Source organism: Haliotis asinina, chromosome 8, assembly GCF_037392515.1.
Source record: "Haliotis asinina isolate JCU_RB_2024 chromosome 8, JCU_Hal_asi_v2, whole genome shotgun sequence".
Taxonomy (NCBI): Eukaryota; Metazoa; Mollusca; class Gastropoda; order Lepetellida; family Haliotidae; genus Haliotis; species Haliotis asinina.
This window is the reverse complement of record NC_090287.1, coordinates 34,894,138-34,910,946: the sequence shown is the minus strand read 5'-3', so window position 1 is coordinate 34,910,946 and position 16,809 is coordinate 34,894,138. Positions and strand designations below refer to the sequence as shown.

At 41.3% G+C, this 16,809-nt stretch overlaps 1 long non-coding RNA gene across 1 annotated transcript; it reads left to right on the top strand.

Moving 5' to 3' along the window:
• Positions 1 to 6,171: 6,171 nt before the first annotated feature.
• LOC137294128 (uncharacterized) lies at positions 6,172 to 6,769 on the top strand. The gene is made up of 3 exons (XR_010957508.1): positions 6,172 to 6,208; positions 6,366 to 6,433; positions 6,718 to 6,769. It is a non-coding gene; the product is annotated as an uncharacterized lncRNA (long non-coding RNA).
• Positions 6,770 to 16,809: the final 10,040 nt, after the last annotated feature.

Here is a 16,809-nt window from a genome sequence, read left to right as displayed (position 1 = left end):
TGTCCAATCTATGTAAGTTTATGCAAGATAGAATACGTGTACTTAAGGTCCCAGGACAGATAATACGTGTTGATTATTCAATGCCCGTAAAATACTGTTACAGGGAGTAGGTTACCTATATTTCACGTTTGTAAGACCCACCAAACACAATGCATGTCCTTTTATCCCATGTCTGTAAGATAACACTATTAAAGGGAATGCATGCATATGTCCTTTATCCAATGTCTGCAATATGCCACTCAACAGAATACGTGTCATTGATATCCCACTAAAGGTATTGCGTCTCCTTTATACGATGACTTTGAAGATCCCCCTAAAGGTAATGAGATACCCCGATCCATGCTTATGATACCTGGCTAAAGGAAATGTGTGCGTTGTATTTCCTCAAAAGGAAAACATGTTCTTTATCCTCTGTTTGTGAGATCCCGGTGAAGGGAAATAGGCTGTGAAGTTGGGAATCTTGCTTCATCTACTGTCAATTGTAGCGAGCTCAGGATTTCATTCACTGGTTCGTACTGAGCTGAATACTTACATCTTCGCGGATTAAATTGGACGTTGACGGCGACCTTGAAGGACATTTACTCTTCAGTGGATAAAATTTATCCCTCGACATGTTCAGTGTGTATGAGCATTGATTCCTGTTCAAACCGGATGTCAGATTCACGACATCCAACGGGTTCTCGGCCACCTCCAAATAGCCAAGCGTATTCACCTCACGCCTGTTGTGAAAACCGACCAACTGAGGATGATAATTTCTCACATATGTCTGATAGCGACAGATCCTGCGATTTATCACTGGTTTAATTAATATAATATTCAACACCTGCTTATCTACAGAATTTTAACGCCTTCGTGCGTCAAGATTATGAATCTTGATTGATAAATCTGGACACCAGCCCCATTGTCTAGCACTACTTTTCTGTAAACAGGAACAGTGTCTGTCTGTCCAGCACATCTCCCTTTAACAGCAACAGTGTCCCACTGTCAAGCAGTGCCTTTCTATGAACAGGGACAGTGTCCATCTGTCTAGATCTAGCACTGCTTTTTTTTATATATATTGGGACAGTGTCCATCTGTCTAGCACTACTTTTCTATAAACTGGGACGGTGTTCATCTGTCTAGGACTGCTTTTCTATAAACTGGGACAGTGTCCATCTGTCTAACACTGCGTTTCTGCCCAACTAACGAATTATTATTTACGTTGGAAATCGACAGATTTGCCAACAAAACAGACCCGGGAAGATACTGGTTAGCAACGTCATAGGTGATCAACGGGATCGGCGATGAACGTAGTCGTTTCCCAACTGAGTGGATTGACGCGCGTGATATCAAATCCATGACCCATAAAACAAAGCAAGTGAAGCGCGCAAATGTCATGTCTATGGTTGAACTTTGAGAACAAATGATATTGCTATTGATTACAAGCATCTTGCGTCTGCAGTGATAAAAATTCACTGGTGTCATAGTTCCCACCCCCCACCCCCCCCCCACCCCTTTTTTTTTTTCACACGCTTCTTTTGGGCGGTTTGCAGATTTGCAAACAATTTTCAAGAAAGTAAAGCGTTAGAAATATACATTTCATTGCTAAAAAAAAGCTCAGCTTGAAAACTGAAATGTTTTATCATGTCAATGGAAACATAGGAAATAACCATGTCGATTGTGACAACAACATCTGGCACAGACACAACTCAATTTCTGTTTCACTGACACCTATGTGTCTGCCTCTTTGTCCGCTAATGAAAATATACAATACAATCATTAGGTCCATGCAGTTCGTCCTCACACCTATCAGGTTATGCACCATAAAAACATTGATTTCTGTCTCTGTCCCATTTTGTATACGTAATTGAACAGACAGGTCGGTGTGTACATGTGCACATGGCATGTTATAATGTCTGCAAACAAAGTGCATCCATTTTATTCGGATGACTGGATCGGAGGGAATCCGGTGCACACTTGCACGAACGACAGTTTCCAGCCACGTAATAGATCACATCTCAGTATTTGTTGATTGGATCGAACGTAAATGCAGAAAAAATGAGCATTTATTTACCAATCAACATCTCTGTATACACAAAAATAGCCCCGAGCTTATTGGCAAATGAAAGTCTTAAGTAGACGTCAACCCGCTCTGACTGGTTCCGGTATCCTGGCTGCTCCGTTTCGAGGTAGTAAACCGAAGTTCAAAATGTTACACTTTTCATTTGCTATTCCACGCTTGTAAGTTGTTTATTTGTTTATTTTCTTCACAATCAGCCATACATATTATATAACATGAATAAATGATAGTTGTGTTTTAATAATGTCTATTTTTGCTGCATCTAGGTAAGGGACAAGACACAAACAAATTAATCGTGCTTAATAGGGTTAGCTCTTTAGAAAAGATTTGAACTTGATTTATAAGCATATCGCCTTGGGGTGTTTCTTTATTCGGCGCTGTAGATTTTGCGCATGTTTACTAACTGAAAATTCAAATCTAAATGGACGAGCGAGTATACAATTGAGTTTCCGAAAAAAAAAACGAAAAGGAGAGTTTGCAGGATTAAATTGTGACGTGTTACAGATTATACTTAACTGGAACAGACATCTAGCTCCGATAGCCGTTTCTTAAAGCATTCATTTTAATTTACTCTAATTAACAATCAAAACTGAGGATTGAGTTCAGGCTTGACAATTATGGTTCACGCAATTTTGTGATTGACATTTAGAGTTCACACGACCAAAAAGTACCAAAAATGGTGTCATTAAGATACCCCAAAGTATTGTGTGTGGCCTCTTTGGGCATTGATGAAAGCGTTGCATCGTCTGTACATGAAATGAATTAGCTATTTGATGAAGTCCATATGCACTTAGGTCAATACTGTTTGTAACGCCTTATCGAGTTCAGCAGTTTGGACTTTGATGAAGTTCATTCAGTCTTCTTTGAAGCTCGTCCCAGATGCGTTCTACTGGACTCAAATCAACACTGAGTACAGGCTATTGTAGGGTTTAGATTCCAGAATGTCCACTGTTACTCTGGCAGTGTAGTCACGAGCGGTGACTTGCTGGAAGATGTGATTTCCGTCAAGTCACAAATGTCGTACAACGTGGGGTCGTATGACGTGGTCAAGATAGTGAGCAGCTGTCACATCATTTCCACATCCTTGACCGAGATTCTGGAACAGCACAGTGCCAGCTATCCTATTCAGACCGATTGCACCCCATACCATGATGCTTGGACCACCCCACGAGCCTCTTTCACCAGTTCTTCACTCCCTCGCCATGCTCTGACTTTGCAATCGACTATTCAAACACAATATCGGCTTTTATGAGATAAATGAACAGTTCTCCATTGTCGATAACGCCAATTTCGATGCTGAGTTGCATGTTGAAGTCGGTTATGGCGGTGATGACAGGGCTGTGATATACACAAGAAAAAAATGTTGATTTACAAAATTTTACAAAATTTAAATGGCATATTTACAAACATTTAAAACGATTGTAAAGGTGATGTTTACAAGGCTTGTAAATGTTTGTAAATTTAGGAAGGATTTTACCGCTACTTCTTTCAATTTCGCCATTTCTCATGAATCCCCGTGACTCTTAAAACTTACTAATTTATTATTTCTTTTGTTCTGTTAGAGTTCTTACTGTTGATATGCATAATGGATCTTGCATGTGACATATTTATTCATGAAAACTGAAGGAATAAGCCATATTTTGTGTAGTCCATTTGTGCTTTATATCAATGCAACTGCGTCTGGTGCGTGAAAACATGAAAGTTTATGTGTACGGCCAGCATTGATCCATATACCAAATACTTGTGCCTGTTAAAACAGATGTCTTGCCTTTGTTCGAGATCATCATCCCAAGCTCATTCCGATGATTTTACCACTCTACTCCATGACACTCTAGACCTTTTATGTTGGTGCTCATTAACGGTGTTATGCAATTGGCGTATTCAAGAAATCCCATAAACATGTCAATAGATAATTGGTTGTGATGTCAGTACGTGTGGATTGGAGCAAGTAGTCAAATGAAATAATAAAAATCATTGTGTAACAAGATTTATATAATCATTTACAAGAATTATGTTACAGAATGTTTCAATGGTGCGTGCAGGTCTATCATTTGTTTGTTTATGTTCGACGTACATAATTTTTTAATTTATTATTTGTACATAAAACATAACTTACATAACTGTACAATCTGCTTTCCATTTGGTGACTTTCGTGAATATAAGACATTCTTAAAGTGCTACACAATCATACATCATCAGTGTCAACAGTGATAGTTCATTTCATACACAACTGACCTGTTATGGTCTTCCTTTCTGCTTGAAGATGGTTTTTTTTTGTCTTAAGTCTATGGTTACTTCGGTGAGCATCAACAATTTTACCATCAAGACACCAAAAATAATTATCTTACCAATAACATTCTCGTAAATGCTCCATATTGATACAACTAGTTTGTATGTGTGGAATGCACTTTACAAAGGTAAATAAACCAAATTTCTAATACAAGATTATCATATGACAAATCACGCTGTTAATTCTTCAATCATATATAGTATCAAATCTAAAAGAAGCAGTGACGAAGAGTTAGGCAGATCTTAAGATGGACAGATTATTAAGATAAGATAATTCACTATTTCCATATAAGATTGTCTTCAAGCTTTACCCATGTTTGTTATTCAAATTTATATACATATGTGACAACACATGGTGCATTTAAATTTTGTATTGTATGTTGTATGGTACCGGTGTCGATATACACTGTAAAGCTGTTCACAATCCCATGTCATTTATTACCAATAAAAAACAAACACAATAATTAAGCACAAAAAATGAGGTGTGTAAATCATTCCCTCTGCTGGTGATGGCTGTGTGGGATTAATTAAACGACCAAACCCAGTTGAGCATGCCTTATAATTCTCTTACTCTTAAAATAAACAACTTCAGTCCAAAGAGGATACCACTAGTGGGATTATTTGGCCGATTTGAGTTAGTGTTTTGATAACGCTTAGTCTTGATGAACAATAGTCTATTTCAACAACATGGTCAATTGGTAAAATTCATATTAAAGTGACATACCTTTATTTACATGGTTCACAAACCGTTGTGTACACGTGCACTGTCCATTGTATTTCTTGGTTGGAGAAGTTACAGAGAGGAAGAGTAACTCAAAGTAATTTGATGACCTTTTGAGATCTAAATACATATATGAACACCCGATGGGAAAATGCAGTTGATCATTGCACACCAACATACGGACATTTTTGCTATCGTGAATTTGAGACTTTACAACTACAAAGCCGTTCAGAATGTCTGTCAGTGATATTTCTTCAGAGGGCACATTCAGCAGATGATGCAAGTATATTATTTGTAAAATCAGTAAGGCAACCCTGATGATGCCATGTGTTCCATCAGTAGCATGGTTGTTGAGAAATCTTACACTCAAGACTACCATATCATTTAGCAGGAAGCTCAATATACAGAGTCGAAGAGTATCCCTGCCATTCAGTAAGTGTTTAGTATATTGAATCACGATATGAGAACAACAGTTTGACTAATTGGCTGATCAAAGGTTTATTACATGTCATAAATATCCTTCCTGGGACTTAATCAGGCTATGGGGGTGGAATATATTCCCCAGGTAACACCAGCTGTTTTTTGTGGTTGAGCTGAAGGATTACCTGTTGCATGTAATTTCAATCATAATGTATAATCAGTATAAGACTGATTTTGGACATATTCTTACAGATGTAAAATGTTCTGTTTTATGTTTTAAGAGATAGGTTTCATCAAAAACAACAATGACGGAGCAATACAGACTAATCCCAGTATTCATGCATATACGTATTTTGGGTTCCCATATCACACGTCATTATATGGATGGAATAGTGACTTTAATAGATATATCCTTTTCAAAATCGCTAAGGCATTTCAAAATCAAATTTAACACAAATATATTTTAAAAACTAAATTGATTGTTTATTCCTTTGTAAATGTTTGTAACGTTTTCAGACAAGATATTCCTATACGATGTTGTATTAGCAGTAATTCGACTTTATTTAAGACTTTAGTTGTAATACCTGCTAGTCATTTTGTTAGGTTTTTCAAAATGCTAATTACATTTTCCCCATGAATTTACTTTCACAGACAACTGTGAGGCAGGCTCTACGGAATGCTGAGTCTGTAGGAGGAATGACCCTAACTCCACAACAGACGTAAGAATATACTTTAATATTATTTAAATACAGTAACTGCAAGAGTTTCAATGCATTAAACCATTCAACAAGTAAAACTTCAGGTGTTTCTACAATAACATCGACATGAATTTATCTTCATTGTGCTGACAATAAATTTAGAATTGTATTTTTTTAGGTTGGAAACAGGACAGAATAAGGACGCTAAGGCAGCTCTCCCTGTTATTCCGCACGCTGAATTTCAAGGTATTGCAGTTCTGCTTAATGCTCAGTCCTATATGCATCAGTGCACAACAAAAAATGAGCACAACCCACTGTCATATAAATAAGATTGCTCATTTCTTGAGCTCCAAACAGTAAAATTATGTAACATAATGTGATGTTCATGGGCGATTTTGTTCAACCGTTTGAATCGGGTGCATGTGTTTGGTGACGACTTCTTGCTATAACTCTGTAATCACTCTATAATATACGTCAGTTTTATTGAAACATAAAGTTTCTGTCAGGGTATTGTATTTTGTTTGTTGCAGTGGCTATGACAAGATGTTTGCAGACAAAAAATGAAACCGTCTCAAGAAAGAAAAACAACCAAAACAAACACAATGATGTCATGAGAAGAAGTTCCAGAAAAACTACAGTATGTAAACATGAAAACCAATTTAAGTAGCTTTCGGGAATCAAGAATTAGATGAAAATTTTTTAAGAGGATGCACTACATAACTTTGCTTACCATCAGTTAGAAAGGAAAAAGGCATGTTAATTGATGAATCTTAACTGAGATGATATCAATTAACAAGGCATTAGGCCTTGTTAATTAATGAACCCTTACTGACATGACTTGCCCATGAATGAACAAGGGATTAGGCCTTGTTATGTGTTGAGGCTTTGTTCAAGGCTGGGAGATACAGTAACAATCATCCCACAGTATTAATCCGTGTGATCTTTTAAAGGAGAAAAAAGGTTGTACCATACAACACCTGTGTTCTAATGCACTAAATACACATGTATCAATAATACCTGCTATGAGATTATGAGAATAACCATTGATTCTATTTTCACATTGGTTTACCATTCACTTAATGCAAGTATAATCATATTGACTGTTTTCTTCAGAAATCGAGTCGAAGAGATGCAACAGGCAGACCTCCCCAGCCAAGAAAGCAAAATATGAACAAGTATTAAAGAATGCACAACTACAATGCTACCCCATTGTTTTTGATTGTATATTTGATAATAATGTGTAACATATTTTCCGTAAATTTATAAATGGAATGTTTTTGTATGAAATTTAATCTTCCTCTTGTTATAATCTGTAAATAAACATCTAGTGTAAGCTTGGCACTGTCTATTTGTTTTGGGATAATATAATTTGCATGAAAGACGGGAGTATTATAAACGTGAAACAAATTCCGCATTAAAGAACACCATTTCCATCAACAGTGCAGTATTGACTATGGAGCACTATCAAGCGAACATCAAATTTATTTCAATGATATGCTAAATTCCTAGTTCATGCGTCATAAACCAAATTCAGCACATTACAACTTTCACCACCTAAACAACCCACTCCTCGGCGCATTATCGCGATGATGACACTGCAAGATGTCAAACCGGCCTACAACTCCTCAGAAACAATTTCAAAATGTTTTTTTTTATCCAATAAAGATGTTCTGCTGTTTGTAAGAAAATAATAAAATTACAAGCATACTATCGCGATTCAGAAGAGCAATATGTTGTACCAGGGAGCCTATATAGAGTATTGTAGAGTATCCCTGGTTGTACTTGGACTTTCGTCCCTCGTAACGAAGCCCGCGGGAGACCAAACCCAGTCATAGATGGTGGATGTGCACTCACGTGTAACGACGGCTACCGATTGTCTGCTTCATTTGCTGATACGCCGAGCGCTCATAAGGTGGGGCCCATAGTGTGTTCAGAAAGATGATGTGTTTGATGGGCAGTTTAGAAGTATGGCGAGTCACAAGAAAGTAAGATTCTTTATGGATAACAACTTTTTGTATTGTATATGATGCGTCGTTTCACTATGGATTGATATACCGTTGCCAAACAAAATCATATACACTATGTTGTTATCCATAAAGAATGTATGTAGAGATGTTGGGTTTTGTAAACCCATCTCTGAATTTGCGTTCGATCCAATCAAAAATCATCTCAGTAGAGATGGTGAACGACTGGAAACTTTAATTCGTCCAAGTACAAAGCAGGACTTGAAACTGACAAGCGTTTGCACCAGTTTCCGTGAGATCCAGTCATCCGAGAAAAACGGATGTAGTTTCTTTGCAACCCATAGACATAAAAACATGTCATATGTACAAGTATCACACCTGCGTAATTACATAATGTGGCTGAGACAGGACTCGGATGTATGAGTCATCAATCAATTTATTTTGTTTATGGCGTATAGCCTGATAGGTGTTAAGTTTAAATTGCATGTGGTCAATGATTGAAGCTGTGTATTGCATATTGCCTTTAGCAGACAGGCAGCCATACATATAGGTGTCAATAAACCAGACATTAAGCTTTCTCTGTGATAGAGGCTTCTTCTTACAATCAACATGTTTTTTATGTAACGAGTAGATTATTTACTTGTTTGTGTACACAACCAAGATTAGACTACTGCTCACGATCTCATACTCCGGGCATGCATACTGTTTCAAGCTCCGTGAACCTATACACTGCGCATGCGGTATGGGCGCAGCGCAGCACAACTGTTGAAACAACTTCTTCCCCCAGCGCTGGGGGAAATTTAGTGAATCGCTTGAATTTCGAATTCGCGGGTTTTTTCCATCGCGTGTTTTTCCTAATAGGTTGAATTGGCATTTTTTATGATTTGTTTCGGTAACTGCATACCAAAAGGTATCAGAATCTGCAAAGTTGTGTTTTCCTTTTTCATGTGACCTTTTAGAAAGTTTCGTTCCATGAGATAACCTATCAAAATAATACAACATATCAATAATGCCCTATGTTCCAGGGTGGGCAGTTCTCTCTGGAGGTCTTGATGTTTCTTTTTCTTTGGGAGCAGTGTCTGGCCAGCACTATGTTGCACCATGTTCACTTTATTAATTTGCGTCTCCAGTCCAACATGAAATTTATCATCTCGAAAACGTTGGGATGGGCTTTTCCAACAAGTTACTTTAACCTCCCATGCCAACCTCCAACCTGTTATTTGTCCAGGGCACATTTCTGTCATGGGCTTCCATTCCTGAAGGTTATTGTTTAGTTATGTTAAATATAGCAGTATGTGTTAACTGCAACTAGCCCGTGTACAACAGGTGTAGTCCCACGAAGCCTACAATTATTCAGTTGGCTTATGGGACTTCATGCCTCAATGATTTTATGGGATTATGGTGGATTGTTGCCTCGCTGACCACAGAAAGGAAGAATCAACAGAAACAACAAAAATCAAATATGATTGTGAAATATTTCAAAAGGTGACCTATCCCATCTGTATCACTGGTTCTATTTGTAAAAGTTGGATCGACCACATGATTCATAGCAACATATTCTGTCATGTGTTATGTTATCACAACACAATCTCTATCATTTAGCATATTATCAGAGGTGACAAGGTGATATTGTTTATGGTTATTGTTATTCACTGTTCTCAAACACAAAATAAGTGGGATACTGAGTCGGAATTCTTTTCTAAACAGCTTGCGCATAGTGAAAGACACACACATGCATCTTCACTTCACCGAACACTGTAGTAAGAGCATCAACATCCTACTCCTAACAGAGTGACCCCTGTCCCCTGAACAGTGGTCTGTCCCACTCTTATTTAACGCCCCAATTACCTCATTAATTATGTCGAGGGGTCAAACTGTAATTAGCCTTTGGGATTTATTAGGTGTGAATTTGAGGCCTTGCAGACCGTTTTACCATCACCCACCAGTTATCTCCTCTTGTGGATCTTTACAAATTGTAAATGTCTTGTAAACATCATCTTTACAAAAGATTTACAAGCTTGTAAAGGTGAATTTTTTTCCAGTCATGTATGCTGGTGACAGTGCGCCATGCATTGGTGGATGTTGTGGTGTGCTTCTGTATACCGGTGGCGGTGTGCCATGCATTGGTCAATGTGTTGGTGGTGGCTCATGTATGACGGTGGTGGTGCGCCATGTATTGGTGGACGTTGTGGTGTCCTTATGTATGTCGGTGGCGGTGCGCCATGCATTGGTGGATGTTGTGGTGTACTTCTGTATACCGGTGGCGGTGTGCCATGCATTGGTCAATGTGTTGGTGGTGGCTCATGTATGACGGTGGTGGTGCGCCATGCATTGGTGGATGTTGCGGTGTACTCATGTATGCTGATGACGGTGCGCCATGCATTCATGGATGTTGTGGTGTACTCTTGTATGTCGCTGGCGGTGTGCCATGCATTGTTGGATGTGATGGTGGTGTCTCTTGTATAAGGGTGGTGGTGCTCCATGGATTGGTGGATGTTGTGGTGTACTCATGTATGCCGGTGGTGGTGCCCCATGCATTGGTGGATGTTGTGGTGTATTCATGTATGCCGGTGGTGGTACACGATGCATTGGTGGATGTTGTGGTGTACTCGTGTATGCCGGTGGCCGTGTGCCATGTATTGGTGGATGTGATGGTGGTGGTGGTGCCCCAGGCATTGGTGGATGTTGTGGTGTACTAATGTATGTTGGTGGCGGTGCGCCATGCATTGGTGGACGTTGTGGTGTACTCATATACGCCGTTGGCAGTGCGCCATGTATTGTTGGATGTGATGGTGGTGGTGGTGCCCCAGGCATTGGTGGATATTGTGGTGCACTCATGTATGCCGGTGGCGGTGTGCTATGCATTGGTGGATGTGATGGTGGTGGCTTACATATGCCTGTGGTGGTGCCCCATGCATTGGTGGATGTTGTGGTGTACTCATGTATGCCTTTGGCAGTGCGCCATGCATTGGTGGATGTGATGGTGGTGTCTCATGTATGCCGGTGGTGGTGCCCCATGCATTGGTGGATGTTGTGGTGAACACATGTATACCGCTGTCGGTGTACCATGCATTGGTGGATGTGATGGTGGTGGCTTATATATGCCTGTGGTGGTACCCCATGCATTGGTGGATGTTGTGGTCTACCCATGTATGCCGGTGTACGATGCATTGGTGGATGTTGCGGCGGACTCATGTATACCGGTGACGGTGCGCCATGCATTGGTGGATGTTCTGGTGTACTCATGTATGGCGTTGGCGGTGTGCCATGCAATGGTTGACGTTGTGGTGTACTGATATATGTCGTTGGCAGTGCGCCACGCATTGTTGGATGTGATGGTGGTGTCTCATGTATGCCGGTGGTGGTGCCCCAGGCATTGGTGGATGTTGTGGTGTACTCATGTATGCCGGTGGTGGTGCGCCACGCATTGGTGGATGTTGTGGTGAACTCATGTACGTCGGTGGCGGTGTGCCATGCATTGGTGGATGTGATGGTGCTGTCACATGTATGAGGCTGGTGGTGCTCCATGGATTGGTGGATGTTGTGGTGTACTCATGTATGCTGGTAGTGGTGCCCCATGCATTGGTGGATGTTGTGGTGTACTCATGTATGCCGGTGACGGTGCACCATGCATTCATGGATGTTGTGGTGTACTCATGTATGTTTTGGCGGTGTGCCATGCATTGGTGGATGTGATGGTGGTGTCCCATGTATGAGGGTGCTGGTTCCCCATGCATTGGTGGATGTTGTGGTGTATTCATGTATGCTGGTGCTGGTTCCCCATGCATTGGTGGTTGTTGTGGTGTCCTCATGTATGCCGGTGGCGGTGTGCCATGCATTGGTTTATGTGTTGGTGGTGGATCATGTATTCCTGTGGTGGTGCCCCATGCATTGGTGGATGTTGTGGTGTACTCATGTATGCCGGTCACAGTGCGCCATACATTGGTGGATGTTGTGGTGTACTCATGTATGCCGGTGGCGGTGCGTCATGCATTGGTGCCTTCTCATGTATGAGGGTGGTGGTGCCCCATGAATTAGTGGATGTGATGGTGGTGTCTCATGTATGTCGGTGACGGTGCACCATGCATTGGTTGATGTTGTTATGTACTCGTGTATACAGGTGGTGGTGCCCCATGTCGGTGGTGGTGTGCCATGCATTGGTGTATGTGATGGGTATGTCTTATGTATGCCTGCGGTGGTGCCCAATGCATTGGTGGATGTTGTGGTGTCCTCATGTATGCCGGTGGCGGTGCGCCATGCATTGGTGGATGTTGTGGTGTGCTCATGTATGCTGGTTGCGGTGGACGATGCATTGGTGGATGTTGTGGTGTGCTCATGTATGCTGGTTGCGGTGCACAATGTATTGCTGGATGTTGTGGTGTAATCATGCATGCCAGTGGCGGTGCGCCATGCATTGTGATGATGATGTCTCATGTATGAGGGTGCTGGTGCGCCATGCATTGGTGGATGTTGTGGTGTACTCATGCATGCCGGTGGCGGTGTACGAAGCATTCGTTCATGTGATGGTGGTGGCTTATGTATGCCTGTGGCGGTGCGCCATGCATTGGTGGATGTTGTGGTGTACTCATGTATGCCGGTGGTGGGGTCCCATGCATTGGTGGATGTTGTGGTGTACTCATGTATGCCGGTGGTGGTGCCCCAGGCATTGGTGGATGTTGTGGTGTACTCATGCATGCCGGTGGTGGTGCGCCATGCATTGGTGGATGTTGTGGTGTCCAATGCCTGTGGTGGTGCGCCATGCATTGGTGAATGTGATGGTGGTGTCTCATGTACATGTATTGTGGTGTACGATGTTGAGATGATTTTTTTTACTTTACACAAAACGTAAACCAGACATAGTGAAATTAATATTTCGAGTCCACGTCGTTTTATCTTGCAACTGAAAATTTAAGTCTTAGAATTTTATTCAACTTAGGATAAAAGTTAACAAACGATTATAGATTGAAATCGTTATCACTGGTTTGTATTGCAAGGAGGTAAGCGCAGCAGTTAGAACAGTGAAACAAATGCACGTGCGGTACGTGATGAGCGTTAACTTAGACCAACCCAACTTCTCGACGTTTTATTTAATGTGCACCCCAAACCCCCTGTAATACAAACAAAGAAAGTGATTTGAAATTATGATCGTTTGTTTAACAACTTTCATCTTAAGCTGAATAAAATTCTGAGAATTAAATGTTCAATTGGCAAGGTATAAAATTATAAGAAATTTGCCATCCTATTTTCATTTTATTCGATTTACGTTTTTGTTTAAAGAGACATTCATCGGTACGCTTTCACGGCAAACGGACTGTAATCGCAGAATTTACAACATTCCCACCCACGGACGACAGTTTGTTTTAATTTATTTACATTGAATGTTCCATACACCTATGTCACTTTGGGTTTAACTTGTAATTTTAAATTTACAATGGGTTATACCTGTATTGTATTAGCCGTTGATTATGTTTTAGCTATATTGTCTTACATAAATAAATCTGTAATTAATGAAAGAAAATTTTGTTTCGTTTTGTTTCAATAATGAATATTACCAGGTCTCACTTGGCTCACGCTAAATAAGAAAACATGCCTCTGTGCAAACACTTGTGATTGAGGTGCTTTCAATAGCTCTGATCCTTTGTTTCGGGTTCGCCGACTGGGATTAGGTTGCGTAAGCGAGCGACCCGATGCGAGCGACTGAAGCCCGCTTGGAGTTTGAGCACCCACCTATAGTGATGTGAAATATTCGTCGTGGGGACAGAAAGTCTTGAAATCCTGTAGAGGTAGGACGACATCAAGGATTCTTCGGAAGGGCGACAGACAGGTAGGTGTTTCCATATCTATTTGGAAGAAAATATGCATCTTCATGGATATTTGTTTGATATATACACACTCATTCTCTCATAGTACACAGCCATTTAGGTATAGAAAGGTTGATACTGGTTTCTGCATGTAAACGGAGTGGTAGTGCAGCCTAGTTGTTCAAGTGTTGGCACGTCATGTTCAGTGTCAGTGTTCGAGTCCTCACTTAAATATTATGTCCCACGCCTACGTATGAGGCCCGTCGTTGGAATATTGCCCAAAGCGGCACAAAACCACACTTACTCGCTGTTGTTAATCCAATCTACAAACGCGAGAAATGTGATTACTGATGCTTATGCATGACTCATTTCTTTCAGACGCAGGAACCCTGGCACACTCTGGATTTGGTGTTGTGTCACTCTAAACCCTTCCACCTGGACTTTAGTACACTGACTTTCCGAGGGTCCGATGGGATGAGCTTTTGTCTCATGGTGGCTCCATTGTGCGTCTGCTCTCCGCGTAGCCCCCTGCCGAGCGTACATGGAGTAGGTTCGGTGCTAGGGCCTGACTGTACAGTCAGGATGGTTGTTACAGCAACCCAGCTAGTTTAGGGTTGGCACATTCTGTGGCCCCAGTCTTTTCAGCACCCCCAGTAGACCCAATGCTGACTGCACTTGACTGGTAGATTAGGGGTTAGTGTAGATAGGGCCCCCTTCGTGCATGCCCTGTACGATGCTATCTATAGATAGTATAACTTAGTGTTAACCCACCATTCCGTCCTTCAATAGGTAGTTCGAGACAAAGCAAGTCCCGGATGGTCACTTTGAAAGTCAGTGTACTGGCCACCTGCTGGTAAAGCATTCACTACTTCAGTTTAAAACTTAAATTTATTTTGCTTTGCATTTAAATGGAAGGAGATCGTCGAATAACCGAATGGTTAAAGCGTTCGCTCATGACGCTCCAAACAACCTATTTCGATTTCCCATATCTGAATGTGTGAAGCATCTATTTGTTGTTACTCACCGTGATATAGCTAGTATATTGCTGAAAGCGGTGTAAAAGGACACTCATGCAGTCATAATCTGTGTGAGAAGCATACATTATGTAAAGTGTTCTTTGCCTTTTTAAGTAGAACCGTTGCTTACGCATGCAACTGTTCCTTTCAAGCAATCTTTTGAATAAACCATAACATGAAATGCATCCTTGTTTATCATGACGTCTACTGCAAAATTACAACTTGAGTTTCATATTTGAGATTTTACGTGTAGGCATATAAGTTGCATTTATGCACACAGTAAGTGCCAGCGATGTAAACTATATTCTCTTTACTGTTATGAGCAGGGATGCCATCTACCTGGGGGCGGAAATGGACCCTGAAGTCCCCCAGAGGCAGGACGACTGCCAAGAAGATATTCCGTGGACAGAAGTGGATCAAGGTCTCTTCTGGCGGCAGGACAACGACCACAAAGCCACCAGACTACCAGGAAGGCATGTTCTCCAAACTATCTTTTGAAGACAACATACCATATATTCTTGTTGACAATGACGTCATGAGCAAGTTACAACTTGTGTTTCAAGTTACAGCGTTTTCCTGACCAAAAAGCACGTGCTTTTAATACTTATTATCTATGTAGTAAGTATCAGTGATATGAAATATTAACCTATTCGTTATCGTTACTATTAGGAACATGGATGCCATCGTCCTGGGGGCGGAAATGGACCCTGAAGTCCCCCAGAGGCAGGACGACTGCCAAGAAGATATTCCATGGATAGACGTGGACCATGGATTCTTCGGAAGGGTGACAGAGGACCAGACAGGCAGGTGTTTTCAACTCTATTTGGGAAGAAAATATTTGTTTCATATATAGTGCACACTAATTCTCTCATAGTATACAGCCATATAGGAGTGAGTGAGTTTAGTTTTACGCCACACTCAGCAATATTCAGCTATAAGGTGACGGTCTGTAAATAATCGAGTCTGGACAAGACAATCCAGTGATCAACAACACGAGCATCGATCTGCGCAAATGGGAACCGATGACATGTTTCAACCAAGAAGTCAGCGAGTCTGACCACCCGATCCCGTTAGTCGCCTCTTACGACCAGCATAGTACACAGCCATTTAGGTATAGATGGGAAAGGTTGATACTGGTTTCTGCATGTAAACGGAGTGGTAGTGTAGCCTAGTTGTTCAAGTGTTGGCACGTCATGTTCAGTACCATTGTTCGAGTCCTCACTTAAATACTATGCCCCACGCCTACGTATGAGGCCCGTCGTTGGAAAATTGCCCAAAGCGGCAGAAAACCACACTTACTCGCTGTTGTTAATCCAATCTACAAACGCGAGAAATGTGATTACTGATGCTTATGCATGACTCATTTCTTTCAGACGCAGGAACCCTGGCACACTCTGGATTTGATGTTGTGTCACTCTAAACCCTTCCACCTGGACTTTAGTACACTGACTTTCCGAGGGTCCGATGGGATGAGCTTTTGTCTCATGGTGGCTCCATTGTGCGTCTGCTCTCCGCGTAGCCCCTTGCCGAGCGTACATGGAGTAGGTTCGGTGCTAGGGCCTGACTGTACAGTCAGGATGGTTGTTACAGCAACCCAGCTAGTTTAGGGTTGGCACATTCTGTGGCCCCAGTCTTTTCAGCACCCCCAGTAGACCCAATGCTGACTGCACTTGACTGGTAGATTAGGGGTTAGTGTAGATAGGGCCCCCTTCGTGCATGCCCTGTACGATGCTATCTATAGATAGTATAACTTAGTGTTAACCCACCATTCCGTCCTTCAATAGGTAGTTCGAGACAAAGCAAGTCCCGGATGGTCACTTTGAAAGTCAGTGTACTGGCCA